General features: G+C 42.1%; 1 protein-coding gene across 2 annotated transcripts in view; it reads left to right on the forward strand.

Moving 5' to 3' along the window:
• LOC128445028 (up-regulator of cell proliferation-like) overlaps positions 1 to 27,886 on the forward strand; it is a 173,432-nt gene that overhangs the window by 69,496 nt on the left and 76,050 nt on the right. The window lies entirely within an intron of this gene.

Raw genomic sequence — 27,886 nt, forward strand, 5'->3', positions numbered from 1 at the left:
TATGAATTCATGTGATTGCTGTAGTGCTTAAACCTGATAGTTGTGTCTACAATTAAGCAATGCTGTGTTTAAATGCCAAATGGTTAAACATGTTGTGTTTAACCAATTGGCTCATAGGGTGGTCATTTGACAGGCTGTGCTTAGGAATTGCAAGGAAGTGACATCTTGATATCCTTCTGTGTTTAATGTATACAAGTGTGTTTAGTGTTTTGCAGATCACTGTGTGTATTGTTTTGCAAAAAGTGTGAAGCTGACATTGTGCTTATAGTGGTGCAGATCTGGGCCATGTTTTGCTCCTTGAGTGTCAGGTTTGATAATTGTGTTATACTTTGGATTTTAGTGTTTATGCAATCGTAAAAAACTGTAATACAAAAACAATGATAAACAAAGCAGAGAGATTTTGGGTGGAATGCAATATAACTTTTAACACCTGCTACATAAACCCTACATGTCAAATTACATCACCCTTATCAAACATGTCAAGTCTGGGGCAAATTGGACAATTATCATTTTAGTTATAACAACTTACCAGTTCCATGGCAAAGTGTCAAAGTTCACTGTGCCACCGTGGACATGCTGAAAAAGTTGATTGCAATCACAGACCCAATCTGAGATCTGATTATTCTCCACGAGGGATTTGTTCAAGTGCAACGACTGATAAAAATAAACTTTATAAAAAATACCCTGCACCCAGAGATCCTGTAGAGTTCAGGATATCACTTCAACAGTCTCTGTGCAGCAGCAGATACACAACAGAACAACAGAGTTGTATTAGTGACCAGAGAACCTGACAACTAGGTTTGCAAACTTTGTACAGTGGTGATAATGAGTCACTTAATATAACAAGTATGAGGACGACTTATTAGATTCATAGTTACATCACAGAAAAGGATCCTGATCATTTAAGACCTTCACAACTTCAAAAGAGGAACACACACACACACATACATTTGTAGTTAGTACTTTTATGAGACTCAATATATTGGTCATCTTTTCCCTTCCTTTGAAGGGCGGTGCCCCGACGAAACATTAATCAATTAGTTATTATTAATATTAATATTTTTAATATATTAATATGTTGAGGCCGAAGTTGAGACAATGGGCTATATAACTTGAGGCCTTGTGGGACATTACAATCCAGCCTGAGAGTACTCTGGGGGGGAAATGTACCTGGTGTCCTTCGGGGACCCCTGCTGTATTTTCTGTCCGCTCCCTAAGACTCGAATCCTGACATTCAATTGGCTGAGAGCCCACAGAACCCTCATTCTGTGGCCTCAGTGCCTCATGCCATGACGGAACGTCTCCAGCCGCACTGTCATCATCCTACCAAGTTTGTGGAGACTTTACCGGTCAAAAGATCGGTACACAATGCCCGCGTGGGTACCGAGTGGTGAAGTCACTGTAAATTTGTCTCTGGCGTGTGTTTGAGAGCTTCAGATTTTTCCCTCGCATTTTCTATCTCTCTCACTCTCTCTCGCTCTCTCTCGCTCTCTCTCTCTCTCTCTCACTCTCTCTCTCTCTCTCTCTTCCCTCCTAAACCTGCTTTCACACACGTCCCGACCTGCATTCACACATTTCACGTTACATAGATAGATCTAGACTTAGAGAGCCTGAACGCAACTCGACGCCATTCGGTGCCAAAACCACGAGGAGATGAGAATCTCTTTGACCGACCACCATCTTGACTTCGGCCTCATGCCGTCATCAACATAATCCTCCATTTTGAATCACATGAGTGTACCACCATCGTGAATTCGGCCAGACTACGACACCACGTGACTGCATCATTACTCCATTGCCACTACCCCTCTCTCTCTCTCTCTCTCTCTCACACACACACATACAAACACACACACACACACACACACACACACACACACACACACACACACACAAACATAGAGACACAGACAGACAGGCAGACACACGCACAGCCACACACACACGTAGATATACCCTCAGTATTCCATTTGTGTTCTAAATTGCTGCTGCTGTTGTTATCTTTGAAATATTGGAGTTTGTTAAATGAAGAATCAATGAATAACATTAACTTTTTTTCACTTTTTAATAAATCTATTTGTAATTAAAGTATCTGTATCTTGTGATTATTTGTGCATATGTATTTGAATACAGCTGGATGACTATAGCCTGTGCTCGAACTTAAAACCCTTCATTGTTCATTATATAATCATTAATATTTAATATTGAGATTAGTAATTGAACTTTTATAAACTGAGACTGATCTTTACAGATTGACTGTTGGTCCCTGTAACCAGGGTGGTGCCCCGTCGATAAATAATAATTACAGATTGTATTATTCTTAATTGATAAATGCATTGTTTTCATTAATTATTAAAGTATTCTTTATTGATAATCGTATCATTTCTAATTAATTATTTTACCTTTCTTAATTGATAGCTTTATCATTTTTAATAATTTTTAATAAATATTTTTTATTATTTTAATAATCAGATTTCATGATTATTACAGTTTTTCACAATTGTGAACACACAAAAAGCAAAAATTCGGCACAATTTGCACAACCTTCACTTCATGTACCAATCGCTCACCCCAATCTGTCACTACTTCACACTGCCTTATCTGCATTAGACTGACTTTCCTTCTTTACACTCTGATGTCAATTACACATCACCTTGTTGTCAAAACACTACACACAATGTTCAGATGTTGCACACACTTCTCAAGTAAAATCTCAAAGCTTCAACCTACAACACACAAATACTCAAATCTCTAAACATTCAGGTCTGTTGAGCAATTTCACCTCATTTACACAGACGAACAGGAGACTGAAACTGTAGATATGGTTCGTGAGAACAACTCTATCACACTCAGACAAATAAAAACTAGGATCCTGGCTGACCATGCTACCTTTAGAAACGTCCAGACCGTCAGCCTCTCTACATTGGAGCGTATTCTTCATAGGACTGCCATGTGGATGAAACAAGCGTTCAGGGTCCCATTAGAACGGAACACAGGCTGCTCAAGTGCGTGAGTGGTTCCAGGACCACCCACATTTTTCCGTTCTATACCTTTCACCTTATTTTCCTTTCCTGAATCCCATTGAGGAATTATTTTCAGCTTGGAGATGGAAGGTGTATGAACGGAACACACAGCAATGACTTATGCTGTGACGATGTTGTGCAATCGGTCCAAACATTTGAGAATGTGAGTTGTGTTGTAAGGACCCTGGTGGCGTGATGGAGGAGAACCCCATTCTGTGTAGTGGCAGCGCAAAGGGTGATGTTACCCCCACGTTGACGTGGGACATGGATTATAGCCTCGTGGCCAATGATATTTCTGCTTCTTTCAGTTATTAGGGCCCGAGCACCGAATGGTGAGAGGCCCTATTGAATCTGTAAGGATTTTTATTATTATTATTATTATTATTATTATTAGGGCCCGAGCACCGAATGGTGAGAGGCCCTATTGAATCTGTAAGGATTTTTATTATTATTATTATTATTATTAGGGCCCGAGCACCGAATGGTGAGAGGCCCTATTGAATCTGTAAGGATTTTTATTATTATTATTATTATTATTATTTCCCTTTGGGGGGCTTTTTCAGGGTCTAGACATGCTCAAAAAGTTATGAAACTTTGCAGGAAATTCAAGGTCTGCGGATATTTTAGTATTCTGGAGTAATTGGAATTGGGCGTGGCAAAATGGCTCTACAGCGCCCCCTGGAACCAGCCCCTAGGTTTCCACATAACGGATTTTCATCAAAATCTGGATATAGGTGTATCGTGACCAGTCATGAAAAAAAGTCTCATGGAGCATTATGAAAAACGCAACAGGAAGTCCGCCATTTTGCTTTTAGTGGCCATTTTGGCAATATCCCACATTTTTACTTTTACGTACTTGTCCCAGGGCTTTCATCAGATCAACTTCAAATTCAGATGAGTGTCATCACAACAAGATGGAGATAAAAAATGATTGAGGGATTTTTTTTTTATCACACCGTGTGACCGTGGCATGGCGTTAAAAATTGGTTACACGCCATCAAAACACGGGCATCTGTATCTCGGACATACATGTTCCAATCAAGTCCAAACTAGACATGTAAGACAATAGTCCCCGCCTGATGACATCTATGCATAAATGATGACTTAAAACCGCAGCGCCCCCTGGTGGCAACAGGAAATGTCTTGTTTTTTGCTTGTCTTACACTTGGATGAATTTCTCCTCATCCACTGACCTCAACCATGTCAAACTGTATCAAATGGGTCCCAAGACATTGACAATGAAGACATAAGATTACCGTGACTTTTCGTCAAACGCCATATGAATGGCGTGGCATTAAAGTTCATCAACTCGCCGTGAAACACGAAATTGCTGTAACTTCAGTGTTCATGATTCTATCTCTCTCAAACTACATGTGTGTAACAACAGCCCCCCCCTGAAGATATTCATATGGTTTTAAGAAATGGGCGTGGCAAAAAAACTGACCAGCGCCCCCTATAGGGCAACCCCGGCACTACGATGGCCGACATTTATACAAATCTATCGGGACATGTGTCGTTTCATAACAAACAAAAAAATATCTTGGATAGGTATGCTTGACCAAACAGGGAGGCCGCCATTTTGGATTAAGTGGCCATTTTTTTTCCATATTCCACATTTTTACTTGATGCACTTGTCCCAGGGCTTTCATCAGATTAACTTCAAATTAAGATCAGTGCCATCACAACAAGATGGAGATAAAAAGTGATTAAGAGATTGACCTTTCGTCACACCGTGTGACCGTGGCGTGGCGTCTTGAGTTTGATTAAACGCCATCAAAACACGAGGTTCTGTATCTCGGACATACATTGTCCAATCGAGTCCAAACTAGACATGTAAGACAAGGGTGCCATCCTGATGACATCTACACAGAAATTATGACTTGAAATTACAGCGCCCCCTGGTGGCTACAGGAAGTGACATGTTTTATACTTTGATGAACTGCTCCTGGCTGATTTACAATATACAGCTCAAATCAGATCAGTCAAGTCATTAGATCATGGTCAGAATTGTGACGTTTCCTCAAACCGTGTAAACATTGATGTGCGGCAAAGGATTTTCCTTCGCCAAAGGACACGATGTTATCATAACTCCACTGTGCATTGTCCTATCACTACAAAACTTCTGTCACATGGTCAGAGTCCAAGCCTGAACAGCTCTATGTGTCAATATTTCCTCAGTGTCATAGCGCCACCTACTGATTCGCCAGGAAACAGGAAGTACTTTGTTAATCCACTCTGCATTATCCAACCGGCTCCAAACTACTGACCTATGATCACAATCCTGAATAGAACAGCTCCATATATGAATATTAGTTCAGGATCATAGCGCCACCTATTGATCAGTGTGAAAATTAAGTTGCGGAAACATTGTCCAATTGACACAAAATTTCTCACGCTACATCAGAGCGCCTACTTGAACAGATCTATATGTCTGTGCGTAATAATAGTGATGGCGCCACCTACTGGCAAACCTACTGCCGCAGAGCGCAAAACGCATTTAACGTGGAGAAGTGCATGCTCGATCGATGATGTGCGCTTGGTCATCGATCGCTCTCTCCACCGACCGCAACAGGCTTCAACGTGCGGGTGCTCGGGCCCGCAAGTGCTACAACGTAGCCCTAGTTAGGGCCCGAGCACCGAATGGTGAGAGGCCCTATTGAATCTGTAAGGATTTTTATTATTAGGGCCCGAGCACCGAATGGTGAGAGGCCCTATTGAATCTGTAAGGATTTTTATTATTATTAGGGCCCGAGCACCGAATGGTGAGAGGCCCTATTGAAATTGTAGGCATTATTCTTATTATTATTATTCTTATTATTCTCCGAACAATGAATTGGCTTTTTGAGGGCTTCAACGTGCTCAAAAAGTTTTTAAACTTTCCAGTAAATTAGAGAGTGGTGAAAATTTACGTATTCTGGAGTAATTTGAATTGGGCGTGGCAAAATGGCTCAACAGCGCCCCCTGGAACCAGCCCCTAGGTTTCCACATAGGCGATTTTCCCCAAAATCTAGACACTGGTGTAACGTGACTAATCATAGAAAAAAGTCTATTGGAGCATTATGAAAAATGCAACAGGAAGCCCGCCATTTTGGATTTAGTGGCCATTTTGGCCAAATTCCACATTTTTACTTTAATGTACTTGTCGTAGAGCTTTTATCAGATCAACTTAAAAATTAGACGGGTATCATCACAACAAGAATGAGAAAAAAAATGATCAACGGAATTTTTTTCCGTCACTTCGTGTGACCGTGGCGTGTCGTCAAAGTTTGGTTCCACGCCATCAAAACACGGGCATCTGTATCTCGAACATACATGGTCCAATCAAGTCCAAACTAGACATGTAAGACAAGAGTCCCGGCCTGATGACATCTACACAGAAATAATGACTTAAAATCACAGCGCCCCCTGGTGGCACCAGGAAATGTCTTGTTTTTTGCTTGTCTTACACTTGGATGTATTCCTCCTCATCCACTGATCTCAACCATGTCAAACTGTACCAAATGGGTCTCAAGACATTGATAATGAAGGCATAAGATAACTGTGACTTTTCGTCAAACGCCATATTAATGGCGTTGCATCAAAGTTCATCACCTCGCCGTGAAGCACGAAATTGCTTTAACTTCAGTGGTCATGGTTCTATCTCACTCAAACTACATGTGTGCAACAACATCCCCCCCCTGAAGATTTTCATATGGTTTTAAGGAATGGGCGTGGCAAAATAACTGACTAGCGCCCCCTAACGGGCAGCCCCGGCACTACGATTGGCCGACATGTACAAAATTCGATTTGGGCATGTGTCTTTTCATAACAAACAAATAAGTCTCTTGGATAGATATGCTAGACTGAACAGGAAGCCCGCCATTTTGGATTTAGTGGCCATTTTAGCCCTATTCCACATTTTTACTTTGATTTACTTGTCGTAGAGCTTTCATCAGATCAACTTCAAATTCAGATGAGTGTCATCACAACAAGATTGAGATAAAAACTGATTTAGGGATTTTTTTCCCTTCACACCGTGTGACCGTGGCGTGGCGTTAAAGTTTGGTTACACGCCATCAAAACACGAGCATCTGTATCTCGAACATACATGGTCCAATCAAGTCCAAACTAGACATGCAAGACAAGAGTTCTGGCTTGATGACATCTACACAGAAATTATGACTTGAAATCACAGTGCCCCCTGGTGGCAACATGAAGTGACATGTTTTATACTTTGATGAACTGCTCCTGGCTGCTTTAAGATATACAGCTCAAATGAGCTCAGTCAAGTCATTGAATCAAGGTCAGAATTGTGACATTTCCTCAAACCATTTAAACGTTGAGGTGCGGCGAAGGATCATCCTTCGCCAAAGGACACGATGTTTTCATAAGTCCACTGTGCATTGTCCTATCACTACCAAACTTCTGTCACATGATAAGAGTACAAGCCTGAACAGCTCTATGTGTCAATATTTCCTCAGTGTCATAGCGCCAACTACTGATTCGCCAGGAAACAGGAAGTACTTTGTTAATCCACTCTGCATTATCCAACCGGCTCCAAACTACTGACCTATGATCACAATACTGATCTGAACAGCTCCACATATAAATATTAGATCAGGGTCATAGCGCCACCTACTGATTCGCCAGGAAACAGGAAGTACTTTGTTAATCCACTCTGCATTATCCAACCGGCTCCAAACTACTGACCTATGATCACAATACTGATCTGAACAGCTCCACATATCAATATTAGTTCAGGGTCATAGCGCCACCTACTGATCAGTGTGAAAATTAAGTTGTGTTAACATTGTCCAATTGACACAAAATTGCTCACGCTACATCAGAGCGCCTACATGAACATATCTATATGTCTGTGCGTAATAATAGTGATGGCGCCACCTACTGGCAAACCTACTGCCGCAGAGCGCAAAACGCATGCAACGGGGAGAAGTCCATGCTCGATCAATGATGTGCGCTTGGTCATCGATCGCTCTCTCCACCGACCGCAACAGGCTTCAACGTGCGGGTGCTCGGGCCCGCAAGTGCTACAACGTAGCCCTAGTTAGGGCCCGAGCACCGAATGGTGAGAGGCCCTATTGAAATTGTAGGCATTATTCTTATTATTATTAGGGCCCGAGCACCGAATGGTGAGAGGCCCTATTGAAATTGTAGGCATTATTCTTATTATTATTATTCTTATTATTCTCCGAACAATGAATTGGCTTTTTGAGGGCTTCAACGTGCTCAAAAAGTTTTTAAACTTTCCAGTAAATTAGAGAGTGGTGAAAATTTACGCAATCTGGAGTATTTGGAAATGGGCGTGGCAAAACGGCTCAACAGCGCCCCCTGGAACCAGCCCTTAGGTTTCCACATAAGCGATTTTCACCAAAGTCTAGACACTGGTGTAACGTGAATAATCATAGAAAAAAGTCTCTTGGAGCATTATGAAAAACGCAACAGGAAGCCCGCCATTTTGGATTTAGTGGCCATTTTGGCCAAATTCCACATTTTTAGTTTAATGTACTTGTCGTAGAGCTTTCATCAGATCAACTTAAAAATTAGACGCGTGTCATCACAACAAGATTGAGAAAAAAAATGATCAACGGAATTTTTTTCCGTCACTTCGTGTGACCGTGGCGTGTCGTCAAAGTTTGGTTCCACGCCATCAAAACACGAGCATCTGTATCTCAAACATACATGGTCCAATCAAGTCCAAACTAGACATGTAAGAGAAGAGTCCCGGCCTGATGACATCTACACAGAAATAATGACTTAAAATCACAGCGCCCCCTGGTGGCACCAGGAAATGTCTTGTTTTTTGCTTGTCTTACACTTGGATGTATTCCTCCTCATCCACTGACCTCAACCATGTCAAACTGTATCAAATGGGTCTCAAGACATTGATAATGAAGGCATAAGATAACTGTGACTTTTCGTCAAACGCCATATTAATGGGGTGGCATCAAAGTTCATCAACTCGCCGCGAAACACGAAATTGCTCTAACTTCAGTGTTCATGGCTCTATCTCACTCAAACTAAATGTGTGCAACAACATCCCCCCCCTGAAGATTTTCATATGGTTTTAAGGTATGGGCGTGGCAAAATAACTGACTAGCGCCCCCTAACGGGCAGCCCCGGCACTACGATTGGCCGACATGTACAAAAATCGATTTGGGCATGTGTCTTTTCATAACAAACAAATAAGTCTCTTGGATAGATATGCTAGACTAAACAGGAAGGCCGCCATTTTGGATTTAGTGGCCATTTAAGCCCTATTCCACATTTTTACTTTGATTTACTTGTCGTAGAGCTTTCATCAGATAAACTTCAAATTCAGATGAGTGTCATCACAACAAGATTGAGATAAAAACTGATTAAGGGATTTCTTTCCCTTCACACCGTGTGACCGTGGCATGGGGTTAAAGTTTGGTTACACGCCATAAAAACACGAGCATCTGTATCTCGAACATACATGGTCCAATCAAGTCCAAACTAGACATGTAAGACAAGAGTTTCGGCCTGATGACATCTACACAGAAATTATGACTTGAAATCACAGCGCCCCCTGGTGGCAACATGAATTGACATGTTTTATTCTTTGATGAACTGCTCCTGGCTGCTTTAAGATATACAGCTCAAATGAGCTCAGTCAAGTCATTGAATCAAGGTCAGAATTGTGACATTTCCTCAAACCATTTAAACATTGAGGTGCGGCGAAGGATCATCCTTCGCCAAAGGACACGATGTTTTCATAAGTCCACTGTGCATTGTCCTATCACTACCAAACTTCTGTCACATGATAAGAGTACAAGCCTGAACAGCTCTATGTGTCAATATTTCCTCAGTGTCATAGCGCCACCTACTGATTATCCATGAAACAGGAAGTACTTTGTTAATCCACACTGCCTTATCCAACTGGCTCCAAACTTCTGACCTATGATCACAATCCTGATCTGAACAGCTCCACATATAAATATTAGTTCAGGGTCAGAGCGCCACCTACTGATCAGTGTGAAAATTAAGTTGTGTTAACATTGTCCGATTGACACAAAATTGCTCACGCTACATCAGAGCGCCTACATGAACAGATATATTTATTATTATTAGGGCCCGAGCACCGAATGGTGAGAGGCCCTATTGAATCTGTAAGGATTTTTATTATTATTATTATTATTTCCCTTTGGGGGGCTTTTTCAGGGTCTAGACATGCTCAAAAAGTTATGAAACTTTGCAGGAAATTCAAGGTCTGCGGATATTTTAGTATTCTGGAGTAATTGGAATTGGGCGTGGCAAAATGGCTCTACAGCGCCCCCTGGAACCAGCCCCTAGGTTTCCACATAACGGATTTTCATCAAAATCTGGATATAGGTGTATCGTGACCAGTCATGAAAAAAAGTCTCATGGAGCATTATGAAAAACGCAACAGGAAGTCCGCCATTTTGCTTTTAGTGGCCATTTTGGCAATATCCCACATTTTTACTTTTACGTACTTGTCCCAGGGCTTTCATCAGATCAACTTCAAATTCAGATGAGTGTCATCACAACAAGATGGAGATAAAAAATGATTGAGGGATTTTTTTTTTATCACACCGTGTGACCGTGGCATGGCGTTAAAAATTGGTTACACGCCATCAAAACACGGGCATCTGTATCTCGGACATACATGTTCCAATCAAGTCCAAACTAGACATGTAAGACAATAGTCCCCGCCTGATGACATCTATGCATAAATGATGACTTAAAACCGCAGCGCCCCCTGGTGGCAACAGGAAATGTCTTGTTTTTTGCTTGTCTTACACTTGGATGAATTTCTCCTCATCCACTGACCTCAACCATGTCAAACTGTATCAAATGGGTCCCAAGACATTGACAATGAAGACATAAGATTACCGTGACTTTTCGTCAAACGCCATATGAATGGCGTGGCATTAAAGTTCATCAACTCGCCGTGAAACACGAAATTGCTGTAACTTCAGTGTTCATGATTCTATCTCTCTCAAACTACATGTGTGTAACAACAGCCCCCCCCTGAAGATATTCATATGGTTTTAAGAAATGGGCGTGGCAAAAAAACTGACCAGCGCCCCCTATAGGGCAACCCCGGCACTACGATGGCCGACATTTATACAAATCTATCGGGACATGTGTCGTTTCATAACAAACAAAAAAATATCTTGGATAGGTATGCTTGACCAAACAGGGAGGCCGCCATTTTGGATTAAGTGGCCATTTTTTTTCCATATTCCACATTTTTACTTGATGCACTTGTCCCAGGGCTTTCATCAGATTAACTTCAAATTAAGATCAGTGCCATCACAACAAGATGGAGATAAAAAGTGATTAAGAGATTGACCTTTCGTCACACCGTGTGACCGTGGCGTGGCGTCTTGAGTTTGATTAAACGCCATCAAAACACGAGGTTCTGTATCTCGGACATACATTGTCCAATCGAGTCCAAACTAGACATGTAAGACAAGGGTGCCATCCTGATGACATCTACACAGAAATTATGACTTGAAATTACAGCGCCCCCTGGTGGCTACAGGAAGTGACATGTTTTATACTTTGATGAACTGCTCCTGGCTGATTTACAATATACAGCTCAAATCAGATCAGTCAATTCATTAGATCATGGTCAGAATTGTGACGTTTCCTCAAACTATGTAAACATTGATGTTTGGCGAAGGATCATCCTTCGCCAAAGGACACGATGTTTTCATAATTCCACTGTGCATTGTCCTATCACTACCAAACTTCTGTCACATGATAAGAGTACAAGCCTGAACAGCTCTATGTGTCAATATTTCCTCAGTGTCATAGCGCCACCTACTGATTCACCAGGAAACAGGAAGTACTTTGTTAATCCACTCTGCATTATCCAACCGGCTCCAAACTACTGACCTATGATCACAATACTGATCTGAACAGCTCCACATATAAATATTAGTTCAGGGTCATATCGCCACCTACTGATCAGTGTGAAAATTAAGTTGTGTTAACATTGTCCAATTGACACAAAATTGCTCACGCTACATCAGAGCGCCTACATGAACAGATATATATGTCTGGGCGTAATAATAGTGATGGCGCCACCTACTGGCAAACCTACTGCCGCAGAGCGCAAAACGCATGCAACGTGGAGAAGTGCATGCTCGATCGATGATGTGCGCTTGGTCATCGATCGCTCTCTCCACCGACCGCAACAGGCTTCAACGTGCGGGTGCTCGGGCCCGCAAGTGCTACAACGTAGCCCTAGTTATTCTTATTATTCTCCGAACAATGAATTGGCTTTTTGAGGGCTTCAACGTGCTCAAAAAGTTTTTAAACTTTCCAGTAAATTAGAGAGTGGTGAAAATTTACGTATTCTGGAGTATTTGGAAATGGGCGTGGCAAAATGGCTCAACAGCGCCCCCTGGAACCAGCCCCTAGGTTTCCACATAAGCGATTTTCCCCAAAATCTAGACACTGGTGTAACGTGACTAATCATAGAAAAAAGTCTATTGGAGCATTATGAAAAATGCAACAGGAAGCCCGCCATTTTGGATTTAGTGGCCATTTTGGCCAAATTCCACATTTTTACTTTAATGTACTTGTCGTAGAGCTTCCATCAGATCAACTTAAAAATTAGACGGGTATCATCACAACAAGATTGAGAAAAAAATTGATCAACGGAATTTTTTTCCGTCACTTCGTGTGACCGTGGCGTGTCGTCAAAGTTTGGTTCCACGCCATCAAAACACGGGCATCTGTATCTCGAACATACATGGTCCAATCAAGTCCAAACTAGACATGTAAGACAAGAGTCCCGGCCTGATGACATCTACACAGAAATAATGACTTAAAATCACAGCGCCCCCTGGTGGCACCAGGAAATGTCTTGTTTTTTGCTTGTCTTACACTTGGATGTATTCCTCCTCATCCACTGATCTCAACCATGTCAAACTGTACCAAATGGGTCTCAAGACATTGATAATGAAGGCATAAGATAACTGTGACTTTTCGTCAAACGCCATATTAATGGCGTTGCATCAAAGTTCATCACCTCGCCGTGAAGCACGAAATTGCTTTAACTTCAGTGTTCATGGTTCTATCTCACTCAAACTACATGTGTGCAACAACATCCCCCCCCTGAAGATTTTCATATGGTTTTAAGGAATGGGCGTGGCAAAATAACTGACTAGCGCCCCCTAACGGGCAGCCCCGGCACTACGATTGGCCGACATGTACAAAATTCGATTTGGGCATGTGTCTTTTCATAACAAACAAATAAGTCTCTTGGATAGATATGCTAGACTAAACAGGAAGCCCGCCATTTTGGATTTAGTGGCCATTTTAGCCCTATTCCACATTTTTACTTTGATTTACTTGTCGTAGAGCTTTCATCAGATCAACTTCAAATTCAGATGAGTGTCATCACAACAAGATTGAGATAAAAACTGATTAAGGGATTTTTTTCCCTTCACACCGTGTGACCGTGGCGTGGCGTTAAAGTTTGGTTACACGCCATCAAAACACGAGCATCTGTATCTCGAACATACATGGTCCAATCAAGTCCAAACTAGACATGCAAGACAAGAGTTCTGGCTTGATGACATCTACACAGAAATTATGACTTGAAATCACAGTGCCCCCTGGTGGCAACATGAAGTGACATGTTTTATACTTTGATGAACTGCTCCTGGCTGCTTTAAGATATACAGCTCAAATGAGCTCAGTCAAGTCATTGAATCAAGGTCAGAATTGTGACATTTCATCAAACCATTTAAACGTTGAGGTGCGGCGAAGGATCATCCTTCGCCAAAGGACACGATGTTTTCATAAGTCCACTGTGCATTGTCCTATCACTACCAAACTTCTGTCACATGATAAGAGTACAAGCCTGAACAGCTCTATGTGTCAATATTTCCTCAGTGTCATAGCGCCACCTACTGATTTGCCAGGAAACAGGAAGTACTTTGTTAATCCACTCTGCATTATCCAACCGGCTCCAAACTACTGACCTATGATCACAATACTGATCTGAACAGCTCCACATATAAATATTAGTTCAGGGTCATAGCGCCACCTACTGATCAGTGTGAAAATTAAGTTGTGTTAACATTGTCCAATTGACACAAAACTGCTCACGCTACATCAGAGCGCCTACATGAACAGATATATATTTATTAGGGCCCGAGCACCGAATGGTGAGAGGCCCTATTGAATCTGTAAGGATTTTTATTATTATTATTATTATTATTATTATTATTATTATTATTTCCCTTTGGGGGGCTTTTTCAGGGTCTAGACATGCTCAAAAAGTTATGAAACTTTGCAGGAAATTCAAGGTCTGCGGATATTTTAGTATTCTGGAGTAATTGGAATTGGGCGTGGCAAAATGGCTCTACAGCGCCCCCTGGAACCAGCCCCTAGGTTTCCACATAACGGATTTTCATCAAAATCTGGATATAGGTGTATCGTGACCAGTCATGAAAAAAAGTCTCATGGAGCATTATGAAAAACGCAACAGGAAGTCCGCCATTTTGCTTTTAGTGGCCATTTTGGCAATATCCCACATTTTTACTTTTACGTACTTGTCCCAGGGCTTTCATCAGATCAACTTCAAATTCAGATGAGTGTCATCACAACAAGATGGAGATAAAAAATGATTGAGGGATTTTTTTTTTATCACACCGTGTGACCGTGGCATGGCGTTAAAAATTGGTTACACGCCATCAAAACACGGGCATCTGTATCTCGGACATACATGTTCCAATCAAGTCCAAACTAGACATGTAAGACAATAGTCCCCGCCTGATGACATCTATGCATAAATGATGACTTAAAACCGCAGCGCCCCCTGGTGGCAACAGGAAATGTCTTGTTTTTTGCTTGTCTTACACTTGGATGAATTTCTCCTCATCCACTGACCTCAACCATGTCAAACTGTATCAAATGGGTCCCAAGACATTGACAATGAAGACATAAGATTACCGTGACTTTTCGTCAAACGCCATATGAATGGCGTGGTATTAAAGTTCATCAACTCGCCGTGAAACACGAAATTGCTGTAACTTCAGTGTTCATGATTCTATCTCTCTCAAACTACATGTGTGTAACAACAGCCCCCCCCTGAAGATATTCATATGGTTTAAAGAAATGGGCGTGGCAAAAAAACTGACCAGCGCCCCCTATAGGGCAACCCCGGCACTACGATGGCCGACATTTATACAAATCTATCGGGACATGTGTCGTTTCATAACAAACAAAAAAATATCTTGGATAGGTATGCTTGACCAAACAGGGAGGCCGCCATTTTGGATTAAGTGGCCATTTTTTTTCCATATTCCACATTTTTACTTGATGCACTTGTCCCAGGGCTTTCATCAGATTAACTTCAAATTAAGATCAGTGCCATCACAACAAGATGGAGATAAAAAGTGATTAAGAGATTGACCTTTCGTCACACCGTGTGACCGTGGCGTGGCGTCTTGAGTTTGATTAAACGCCATCAAAACACGAGGTTCTGTATCTCGGACATACATTGTCCAATCGAGTCCAAACTAGACATGTAAGACAAGGGTGCCATCCTGATGACATCTACACAGAAATTATGACTTGAAATTACAGCGCCCCCTGGTGGCTACAGGAAGTGACATGTTTTATACTTTGATGAACTGCTCCTGGCTGATTTACAATATACAGCTCAAATCAGATCAGTCAAGTCATTTCGATCATGGTCAGAAATGTGACGTTTCCTCAAACCGTGTAAACATTGATGTGCGGCGAAGGATTTTCCTTCGCCAAAGGACACGATGTTATCATAACTCCACTGTGCATTGTCCTATCACTACAAAACTTCTGTCACATGATAAGAGTACAAGCCTGAACAGCTCTATGTGTCAATATTTCCTCAGTGTCATAGCGCCACCTACTGATTCGCCAGGAAACAGGAAGTACTTTGTTAATCCACTCTGCATTATCCAACCGGCTCCAAACTACTGACCTATGATCACAATACTATTCTGAACAGCTCCACATATAAATATTAGTTCAGGGTCATAGCGCCACCTACTGATCAGTGTGAAAATTAAGTTGTGTTAACATTGTCCAATTGACACAAAATTGCTCACGCTACATCAGAGCGCCTACATGAACAGATATATATGTCTGTGCGTAATAATAGTGATGGCGCCACCTACTGGCAAACCTACTGCCGCAGAGCACAAAACGCATTTAACGTGGAGAAGTGCATGCTCGATCGATGATGTGCGCTTGGTCATCGATCGCTCTCTCCACCGACCGCAACAGGCTTCAACGTGCGGGTGCTCGGGCCCGCAAGTGCTACAACGTAGCCCTAGTTAGGGCCCGAGCACCGAATGGTGAGAGGCCCTATTGAAATTGTAGGCATTATTCTTATTATTATTATTCTTATTATTCTCCGAACAATGAATTGGCTTTTTGAGGGCTTCAACATGCTCAAAAAGTTTTTAAACTTTCCAGTAAATTAGAGAGTGGTGAAAATTTACGTAATCTGGAGTATTTGGAAATGGGCGTGGCAAAACGGCTCAACAGCGCCCCCTGGAACCAGCCCTTAAGTTTCCACATAAGCGATTTTCACCAAAATCTAGACACTGGTGTAACGTGAATAATCATAGAAAAAAGTCTCTTGGAGCATTATGAAAAACGCAACAGGAAGCCCGCCATTTTGGATTTAGTGGCCATTTTGGCCAAATTCCACATTTTTAGTTTAATGTACTTGTCGTAGAGCTTTCATCAGATCAACTTAAAAATTAGACGCGTGTCATCACAACAAGATTGAGAAAAAAAATGATCAACGGAATTTTTTTCCGTTACTTCGTGTGACCGTGGCGTGTCGTCAAAGTTTGGTTCCACGCCATCAAAACACGAGCATCTGTATCTCGAACATACATGGTCCAATCAAGTCCAAACTAGACATGTAAGAGAAGAGTCCCGGCCTGATGACATCTACACAGAAATAATGACTTAAAATCACAGCGCCCCCTGGTGGCACCAGGAAATGTCTTGTTTTTTGCTTGTCTTACACTTGGATGTATTCCTCCTCATCCACTGACCTCAACCATGTCAAACTGTATCAAATGGGTCTCAAGACATTGATAATGAAGGCATAAGATAACTGTGCCTTTTCGTCAAACGCCATATTAATGGCGTGGCATCAAAGTTCATCAACTCGCCGCGAAACACGAAATTGCTCTAACTTCAGTGTTCATGGTTCTATCTCACTCAAACTAAATGTGTGCAACAACATCCCCCCCCTGAAGATTTTCATATGGTTTTAAGGAATGGGCGTGGCAAAATAACTGACTAGCGCCCCCTAACGGGCAGCCCCGGCACTACGATTGGCCGACATGTACAAAAATCGATTTGGGCATGTGTCTTTTCATAACAAACAAATAAGTCTCTTGGATAGATATGCTAGACTAAACAGGAAGCCCGCCATTTTGGATTTAGTGGCCATTTTAGCCCTATTCCACATTTTTACTTTGATTTACTTGTCGTAGAGCTTTCATCAGATAAACTTCAAATTCAGATGAGTGTCATCACAACAAGATTGAGATAAAAACTGATTAAGGGATTTCTTTCCCTTCACACCGTGTGACCGTGGCATGGGGTTAAAGTTTGGTTACACGCCATCAAAACACGAGCATCTGTATCTCGAACATACATGGTCCAATCAAGTCCAAACTAGACATGTAAGACAAGAGTTTCGGCCTGATGACATCTACACAGAAATTATGACTTGAAATCACAGCGCCCCCTGGTGGCAACATGAATTGACATGTTTTATTCTTTGATGAACTGCTCCTGGCTGCTTTAAGATATACAGCTCAAATGAGCTCAGTCAAGTCATTGAATCAAGGTCAGAATTGTGACATTTCCTCAAACCATTTAAACATTGAGGTGCGGCGAAGGATTTTCCTTCGCCAAAGGACACGATGTTTTCATAAGTCCACTGTGCATTGTCCTATCACTACCAAACTTCTGTCACATGATAAGAGTACAAACCTGAACAGCTCTATGTGTCAATATTTCCTCAGTGTCATAGCGCCACCTACTGATTATCCATGAAACAGGAAGTACTTTGTTAATCCACACTGCCTTATCCAACCGGCTCCAAACTTCTGACCTATGATCCCAATCCTGATCTGAACAGCTCCATATATAAACATTAGTTCACGGTCATAGCGCCACCTACTGATCAGTGTGAAAATTACATTGTGGTAAAATTTTCCAATTGACACGAAACTGCTCACGCTACATCAGAGCGGCTACTTGAACAGATCTATAAGTCTGTGTGTAATAATAGTGATGGCGCCACCTACTGGCAAACCTAATGCCGCAGAGCGCAAAACGCATGCAACGTGGAGAAGTGCATGCTCGATCGATGATGTGCGCTTGGTCATCGATCGCTCTCTCCACCGACCGCAACAGGCTTCAACGTGCGGGTGCTCGGGCCCGCAAGTGCTACAACGTAGCCCTAGTTATTATTATTTCCCTTTGGGGGGCTTTTTCAGGGTCTAGACATGCTCAAAAAGTTATGAAACTTTGCAGGAAATTCAAGGTCTGCGGATATTTTAGTATTCTGGAGTAATTGGAATTGGGCGTGGCAAAATGGCTCTACAGCGCCCCCTGGAACCAGCCCCTAGGTTTCCACATAACGGATTTTCATCAAAATCTGGATATAGGTGTATCGTGACCAGTCATGAAAAAAAGTCTCATGGAGCATTATGAAAAACGCAACAGGAAGTCCGCCATTTTGCTTTTAGTGGCCATTTTGGCAATATCCCACATTTTTACTTTTCCGTACTTGTCCCAGGGCTTTCATCAGATCAACTTCAAATTCAGATGAGTGTCATCACAACAAGATGGAGATAAAAAATGATTGAGGGATTTTTTTTTTATCACACCGTGTGACCGTGGCATGGCGTTAAAAATTGGTTACACGCCATCAAAACACGGGCATCTGTATCTCGGACATACATGTTCCAATCAAGTCCACACTAGACATGTAAGACAATAGTCCCCGCCTGATGACATCTATGCATAAATGATGACTTAAAACCGCAGCGCCCCCTGGTGGCAACAGGAAATGTCTTGTTTTTTGCTTGTCTTACACTTGGATGAATTTCTCCTCATCCACTGACCTCAACCATGTCAAACTGTATCAAATGGGTCCCAAGACATTGACAATGAAGACATAAGATTACCGTGACTTTTCGTCAAACGCCATATGAATGGCGTGGCATTAAAGTTCATCAACTCGCCGTGAAACACGAAATTGCTGTAACTTCAGTGTTCATGATTCTATCTCTCTCAAACTACATGTGTGTAACAACAGCCCCCCCCTGAAGATATTCATATGGTTTTAAGAAATAGGCGTGGTAAAAAAACTGACGAGCGCCCCCTATAGGGCAACCCCGGCACTACGATGGCCGACATTTATACAAATCTATCGGGACATGTGTCGTTTCATAACAAACAAAAAAATATCTTGGATAGGTATGCTTGACCAAACAGGGAGGCCGCCATTTTGGATTAAGTGGCCATTTTTTTTCCGTATTCCACATTTTTACTTGATGCACTTGTCCCAGGGCTTTCATCAGATTAACTTCAAATTAAGATCAGTGCCATCACAACAAGATGGAGATAAAAAGTGATTAAGAGATTGACCTTTCGTCACACCGTGTGACCGTGGCGTGGCGTCTTGAGTTTGATTAAACGCCATCAAAACACGAGGTTCTGTATCTCGGACATACATTGTCCAATCGAGTCCAAACTAGACATGTAAGACAAGGGTGCCATCCTGATGACATCTACACAGAAATTATGACTTGAAATTACAGCGCCCCCTGGTGGCTACAGGAAGTGACATGTTTTATACTTTGATGAACTGCTCTTGGCTGCTTTAACATATACAGCTCAAATGAGCTCAGTCAAGTCAATGAATCAAGGTCAGAATTGTGACATTTCCTCAAACCATGTAAACATTGATGTTTGGCGAAGGATCATCCTTCGCCAAAGGACACGATGTTTTCATAAATCCACTGTGCATTGTCCTATCACTACCAAACTTCTGTCACATGATAAGAGTACAAGCCTGAACAGCTCTATGTGTCAATATTTCCTCAGTGTCATAGCGCCACCTACTGATTCGCCAGGAAACAGGAAGTACTTTGTTAATCCACTCTGCATTATCCAACCGGCTCCAAACTACTGACCTATGATCACAATACTGATCTGAACAGCTCCAAATATAAATATTAGTTCAGGGTCAGAGCGCCACCTACTGATCAGTGTGAAAATTAAGTTGTGTTAACATTGTCCGATTGACACAAAATTGCTCACGCTGTATCAGAGCGCCTACATGAACAGATATATATGTCTGTGCGTAATAATAGTGATGGCGCCACCTACTGGCAAACCTACTGCCGCAGAACGCATTTAACGTGGAGAAGTGCATGCTCGATCGATGATGTGCGCTTGGTCATCGCTCGCTCTCTCCACCGACCGCAACAGGCTTCAACGTGCGGGTGCTCGGGCCCGCAAGTGCTACAACGTAGCCCTAGTTAGGGCCCGAGCACCGAATGGTGAGAGGCCCTATTGAATCTGTAAGGATTTTTATTATTATTATTTCCCTTTCGGGGGCTTTTTCAGGGTCTAGACATGCTCAAAAAGTTGTGAAACTTTGCAGGAAATTCAAGGTCTGCGGACAATTTAGTATTCTGGAGTAATTTGAATTGGGCGTGGCAAAATGGCTCAACAGCGCCCCCTGGAACCAGCCCCTAGGTTTCCACATAAGCGATTTTCCCCAAAATCTAGACACTGGTGTAACGTGACTAATCATAGAAAAAAGTCTATTGGAGCATTATGAAAAATGCAACAGGAAGCCCGCCATTTTGGATTTAGTGGCCATTTTGGCCAAATTCCACATTTTTACTTTAATGTACTTGTCGTAGAGCTTTCATCAGATCAACTTAAAAATTAGACGGGTGTCATCACAACAAGATTGAGAAAAAAAATGATCAACGGAATTTTTTTCCGTCACTTCGTGTGACCGTGGCGTGAAGTCAAAATTTGGTTCCACGCCATCAAAACACGTGCATCTGTATCTCAAACATACATGGTCCAATCAAGTCCAAACTAGACATGTAAGAGAAGAGTCCCTGCCTGATGACATCTACACAGAAATAATGACTTAAAATCACAGCGCCCCCTGGTGGCACCAGGAAATGTCTTGTTTTTTGCTTGTCTTACACTTGGATGTATTCCTCCTCATCCACTGACCTCAACCATGTCAAACTGTACCAAATGGGTCTCAAGACATTGATAATGAAGGCATAAGATAACTGTGACTTTTCGTCAAACGCCATATTAATGGCGTGGCATCAAAGTTCATCACCTCGCCGTGAAACACGAAATTGCTTTAACTTCAGTGTTCATGGTTCTATCTCACTCAAACTACATGTGTGCAACAACATCCCCCCCCTGAAGATTTTCATATGGTTTTAAGGAATGGGCGTGGCAAAATAACTGACTAGCGCACCCTAACGGGCAGCCCCGGCACTACGCTTGGCCGACATGTACAAAAATTGATTTGGGCATGTGTCTTTTCATAACAAACAAATAAGTCTCTTGGACAGATATGCTAGACTAAACAGGAAGCCCGCCATTTTGGATTTAGTGGCCATTTTGGCCAAATTCCACATTTTTACTTTAATGTACTTGTCGTAGAGCTTTCATCAGATCAACTTAAAAATTAGACGGGTGTCATCACAACAAGATTGAGAAAAAAAATGATCAACGGAATTTTTTTCCGTCACTTCGTGTGACCGTGGCGTGAAGTCAAAATTTGGTTCCACGCCATCAAAACACGTGCATCTGTATCTCGAACATACATGGTCCAATCAAGTCCAAACTAGACATGCAAGACAAGAACTCCGGCTTGATGACATCTACACAGAAATAATGACTTGAAATCACAGCGCCCCCTGGTGGTAACAGGAAGTGTCATGTTTTATACTTTGATGAACTGCTCTTGGCTGCTTTAAGAAATACAGCTCAAATGAGCTCAGTCAAGTCATTGAATCAAGGTCAGAATTGTGACATTTCCTCAAACCATTTAAACGTTGAGGTGCGGCGAAGGATCATCCTTCGCCAAAGGACACGATGTTTTCATAAGTCCACTGTGCATTGTCCTATCACTACCAAACTTCTGTCACATGATAAGAGTACAAGCCTGAACAGCTCTATGTGTCAATATTTCCTCAGTGTCATAGCGCCACCTACTGATTCGCCAGGAAACAGGAAGTACTTTGTTAATCCACTCTGCATTATCCAACCGGCTCCAAACTACTGACCTATGATCACAATACTGATCTGAACAGCTCCACATATAAATATTAGTTCAGGGTCAGAGCGCCACCTACTGATCAGTGTGAAAATTAAGTTGTGTTAACATTGTCCGATTGACACAAAATTGCTCACGCTACATCAGAGCGCCTACATGAACAGATATATATTTAGGGCCCGAGCACCGAATGGTGAGAGGCCCTATTGAAATTGTAGGCATTATTCTTATTATTATTATTCTTATTATTCTCCGAACAATGAATTGGCTTTTTGAGGGCTTCAACGTGCTCAAAAAGTTTTTAAACTTTCCAGTAAATTAGAGAGTGGTGAAAATTTACGTAATCTGGAGTATTTGGAAATGGGCGTGGCAAAACGGCTCAACAGCGCCCCCTGGAACCAGCCCTTAGGTTTCCACATAAGCGATTTTCACCAAAATCTAGACACTGGTGTAACGTGAATAATCATAGAAAAAAGTCTCTTGGAGCATTATGAAAAACGCAACAGGAAGCCCGCCATTTTGGATTTAGTGGCCATTTTGGCCAAATTCCACATTTTTAGTTTAATGTACTTGTCGTAGAGCTTTCATCAGATCAACTTAAAAATTAGACGCGTGTCATCACAACAAGATTGAGAAAAAAAATGATCAACGGAATTTTTTTCCGTCACTTCGTGTGACCGTGGCGTGTCGTCAAAGTTTGGTTCCACGCCATCAAAACACGGGCATCTGTATCTCGAACATACATGGTCCAATCAAGTCCAAACTAGACATGTAAGAGAAGAGTCCCGGCTTGATGACATCTACACAGAAATAATGACTTAAAATCACAGCGCCCCCTGGTGGCACCAGGAAATGTCTTGTTTTTTGCTTGTCTTACACTTGGACTTATTCCTCCTCATCCACTGACCTCAACCATGTCAAACTGTATCAAATGGGTCTCAAGACATTGATAACGAAGGCATAAGATAACTGTGCCTTTTCGTCAAACGCCATATTAATGGCGTGGCATCAAAGTTCATCAACTCGCCGCGAAACACGAAATTGCTCTAACTTCAGTGTTCATGGCTCTATCTCACTCAAACTAAATGTGTGCAACAACATCCCCCCCCTGAAGATTTTCATATGGTTTTAAGGAATGGGCGTGGCAAAATAACTGACTAGCGCCCCCTAACGGGCAGCCCCGGCACTACGATTGGCCGACATGTACAAAAATCGATTTGGGCATGTGTCTTTTCATAACAAACAAATAAGTCTCTTGGATAGATATGCTAGACTAAACAGGAAGCCCGCCATTTTGGATTTACTGGCCATTTTAGCCCTATTCCACATTTTTACTTTGATTTACTTGTCGTAGAGCTTTCATCAGATAAACTTCAAATTCAGATGAGTGTCATCACAACAAGATTGAGATAAAAACTGATTAAGGGATTTCTTTCCCTTCACACCGTGTGACCGTGGCATGGGGTTAAAGTTTGGTTACACGCCATCAAAACACGAGCATCTGTATCTCGAACATACATGGTCCAATCAAGTCCAAACTAGACATGTAAGACAAGAGTTTCGGCCTGATGACATCTACACAGAAATTATGACTTGAAATCACAGCGCCCCCTGGTGGCAACATGAATTGACATGTTTTATTCTTTGATGAACTGCTCCTGGCTGCTTTAAGATATACAGCTCAAATGAGCTCAGTCAAGTCATTGAATCAAGGTCAGAATTGTGACATTTCCTCAAACCATTTAAACATTGAGGTGCGGCGAAGGATCATCCTTCGCCAAAGGACACGGTGTTTTCATAAGTCCACTGTGCATTGTCCTATCACTACCAAACTTCTGTCACATGATAAGAGTACAAGCCTGAACAGCTCTATGTGTCAATATTTCCTCAGTGTCATAGCGCCACCTACTGATTATCCATGAAACAGGAAGTACTTTGTTAATCCACACTGCCTTATCCAACCGGCTCCAAACTTCTGACCTATGATCACAATCCTGATCTGAACAGCTCCATATATAAACATTAGTTCACGGTCATAGCGCCACCTACTGATCAGTGTGAAAATTACATTGTGGTAAAATTTTCCAATTGACACGAAACTGCTCACGCTACATCAGAGCGGCTACTTGAACAGATCTATAAGTCTGTGTGTAATAATAGTGATGGCGCCACCTACTGGCAAACCTACTGCCGCAGAGCGCAAAACGCATGCAACGTGGAGAAGTGCATGCTCGATCGATGATGTGCGCTTGGTCATCGATCGCTCTCTCCACCGACCGCAACAGGCTTCAACGTGCGGGTGCTCGGGCCCGCAAGTGCTACAACGTAGCCCTAGTTAGGGCCCGAGCACCGAATGGTGAGAGGCCCTATTGAATCTGTAAGGATTTTTATTATTATTATTATTATTATTATTATTATTATTATTGTTGTTATTATTATTATTATTATTATTTCCCTTTGGGGGGCTTTTTCAGGGTCTAGACATGCTCAAAAAGTTATGAAACTTTGCAGGAAATTCAAGGTCTGCGGATATTTTAGTATTCTGGAGTAATTGGAATTGGGCGTGGCAAAATGGCTCTACAGCGCCCCCTGGAACCAGCCCCTAGGTTTCCACATAACGGATTTTCATCAAAATCTGGATATAGGTGTATCGTGACCAGTCATGAAAAAAAGTCTCATGGAGCATTATGAAAAACGCAACAGGAAGTCCGCCATTTTGCTTTTAGTGGCCATTTTGGCAATATCCCACATTTTTACTTTTACGTACTTGTCCCAGGGCTTTCATCAGATCAACTTCAAATTCAGATGAGTGTCATCACAACAAGATGGAGATAAAAAATGATTGAGGGATTTTTTTTTTATCACACCGTGTGACCGTGGCATGGCGTTAAAAATTGGTTACACGCCATCAAAACACGGGCATCTGTATCTCGGACATACATGTTCCAATCAAGTCCAAACTAGACATGTAAGACAATAGTCCCCGCCTGATGACATCTATGCATAAATGATGACTTAAAACCGCAGCGCCCCCTGGTGGCAACAGGAAATGTCTTGTTTTTTGCTTGTCTTACACTTGGATGAATTTCTCCTCATCCACTGACCTCAACCATGTCAAACTGTATCAAATGGGTCCCAAGACATTGACAATGAAGACATAAGATTACCGTGACTTTTCGTCAAACGCCATATGAATGGCGTGGCATTAAAGTTCATCAACTCGCCGTGAAACACGAAATTGCTGTAACTTCAGTGTTCATGGTTCTATCTCTCTCAAACTACATGTGTGTAACAACAGCCCCCCCCTGAAGATATTCATATGGTTTTAAGAAATGGGCGTGGCAAAAAAACTGACCAGCGCCCCCTATAGGGCAACCCCGGCACTACGATGGCCGACATTTATACAAATCTATCGGGACATGTGTCGTTTCATAACAAACAAAAAAATATCTTGGATAGGTATGCTTGACCAAACAGGGAGGCCGCCATTTTGGATTAAGTGGCCATTTTTTTTCCATATTCCACATTTTTACTTGATGCACTTGTCCCAGGGCTTTCATCAGATTAACTTCAAATTAAGATCAGTGCCATCACAACAAGATGGAGATAAAAAGTGATTAAGAGATTGACCTTTCGTCACACCGTGTGACCGTGGCGTGGCGTCTTGAGTTTGATTAAACGCCATCAAAACACGAGGTTCTGTATCTCGGACATACATTGTCCAATCGAGTCCAAACTAGACATGTAAGACAAGGGTGCCATCCTGATGACATCTACACAGAAATTATGACTTGAAATTACAGCGCCCCCTGGTGGCTACAGGAAGTGACATGTTTTATACTTTGATGAACTGCTCCTGGCTGATTTACAATATACAGCTCAAATCAGATCAGTCAAGTCATTAGATCATGGTCAGAATTGTGACGTTTCCTCAAACCGTGTAAAAATTGATGTGCGGCGAAGGATTTTCCTTCGCCAAAGGACACGATGTTATCATAACTCCACTGTGCATTGTCCTATCACTACAAAACTTCTGTCACATGGTCAGAGTCCAAGCTTGAACAGCTCTATGTGTCAATATTTCCTCAGTGTCATAGCGCCACCTACTGATTCGCCAGGAAACAGGAAGTACTTTGTTAATCCACTCTGCATTATCCAACCGGCTCCAAACTACTGACCTATGATCACAATACTATTCTGAACAGCTCCACATATAAATATTAGTTCAGGTTCATAGCGCCACCTACTGATCAGTGTGAAAATTAAGTTGTGTTAACATTGTCCAATTGACACAAAATTGCTCACGCTACATCAGAGCGCCTACATGAACAGATATATATGTCTGTGCGTAATAATAGTGAAGGCGCCACCTACTGGCAAACCTACTGCCGCAGAGCGCAAAACGCATTTAACGTGGAGAAGTGCATGCTCGATCGATGATGTGCGCTTGGTCATCGATCGCTCTCTCCACCGACCGCAACAGGCTTCAACGTGCGGGTGCTCGGGCCCGCAAGTGCTACAACGTAGCCCTAGTTATTATTATTTCCCTTTGGGGGGCTTTTTCAGGGTCTAGACATGCTCAAAAAGTTATGAAACTTTGCAGGAAATTCAAGGTCTGCGGATATTTTAGTATTCTGGAGTAATTGGAATTGGGCGTGGCAAAATGGCTCTACAGCGCCCCCTGGAACCAGCCCCTAGGTTTCCACATAACGGATTTTCATCAAAATCTGGATATAGGTGTATCGTGACCAGTCATGAAAAAAAGTCTCATGGAGCATTATGAAAAACGCAACAGGAAGTCCGCCATTTTGCTTTTAGTGGCCATTTTGGCAATATCCCACATTTTTACTTTTACGTACTTGTCCCAGGGCTTTCATCAGATCAACTTCAAATTCAGATGAGTGTCATCACAACAAGATGGAGATAAAAAATGATTGAGGGATTTTTTTTTTATCACACCGTGTGACCGTGGCATGGCGTTAAAAATTGGTTACACGCCATCAAAACACGGGCATCTGTATCTCGGACATACATGTTCCAATCAAGTCCAAACTAGACATGTAAGACAATAGTCCCCGCCTGATGACATCTATGCATAAATGATGACTTAAAACCGCAGCGCCCCCTGGTGGCAACAGGAAATGTCTTGTTTTTTGCTTGTCTTACACTTGGATGAATTTCTCCTCATCCACTGACCTCAACCATGTCAAACTGTATCAAATGGGTCCCAAGACATTGACAATGAAGACATAAGATTACCGTGACTTTTCGTCAAACGCCATATGAATGGCGTGGCATTAAAGTTCATCAACTCGCCGTGAAACACGAAATTGCTGTAACTTCAGTGTTGATGATTCTATCTCTCTCAAACTACATGTGTGTAACAACAGCCCCCCCCTGAAGATATTCATATGGTTTTAAGAAATGGGCGTGGCAAAAAAACTGACCAGCGCCCCCTATAGGGCAACCCCGGCACTACGATGGCCGACATTTATACAAATCTATCGGGACA

Source organism: Pleuronectes platessa, chromosome 1, assembly GCF_947347685.1.
Source record: "Pleuronectes platessa chromosome 1, fPlePla1.1, whole genome shotgun sequence".
Lineage (NCBI taxonomy): Eukaryota > Metazoa > Chordata > Actinopteri > Pleuronectiformes > Pleuronectidae > Pleuronectes > Pleuronectes platessa.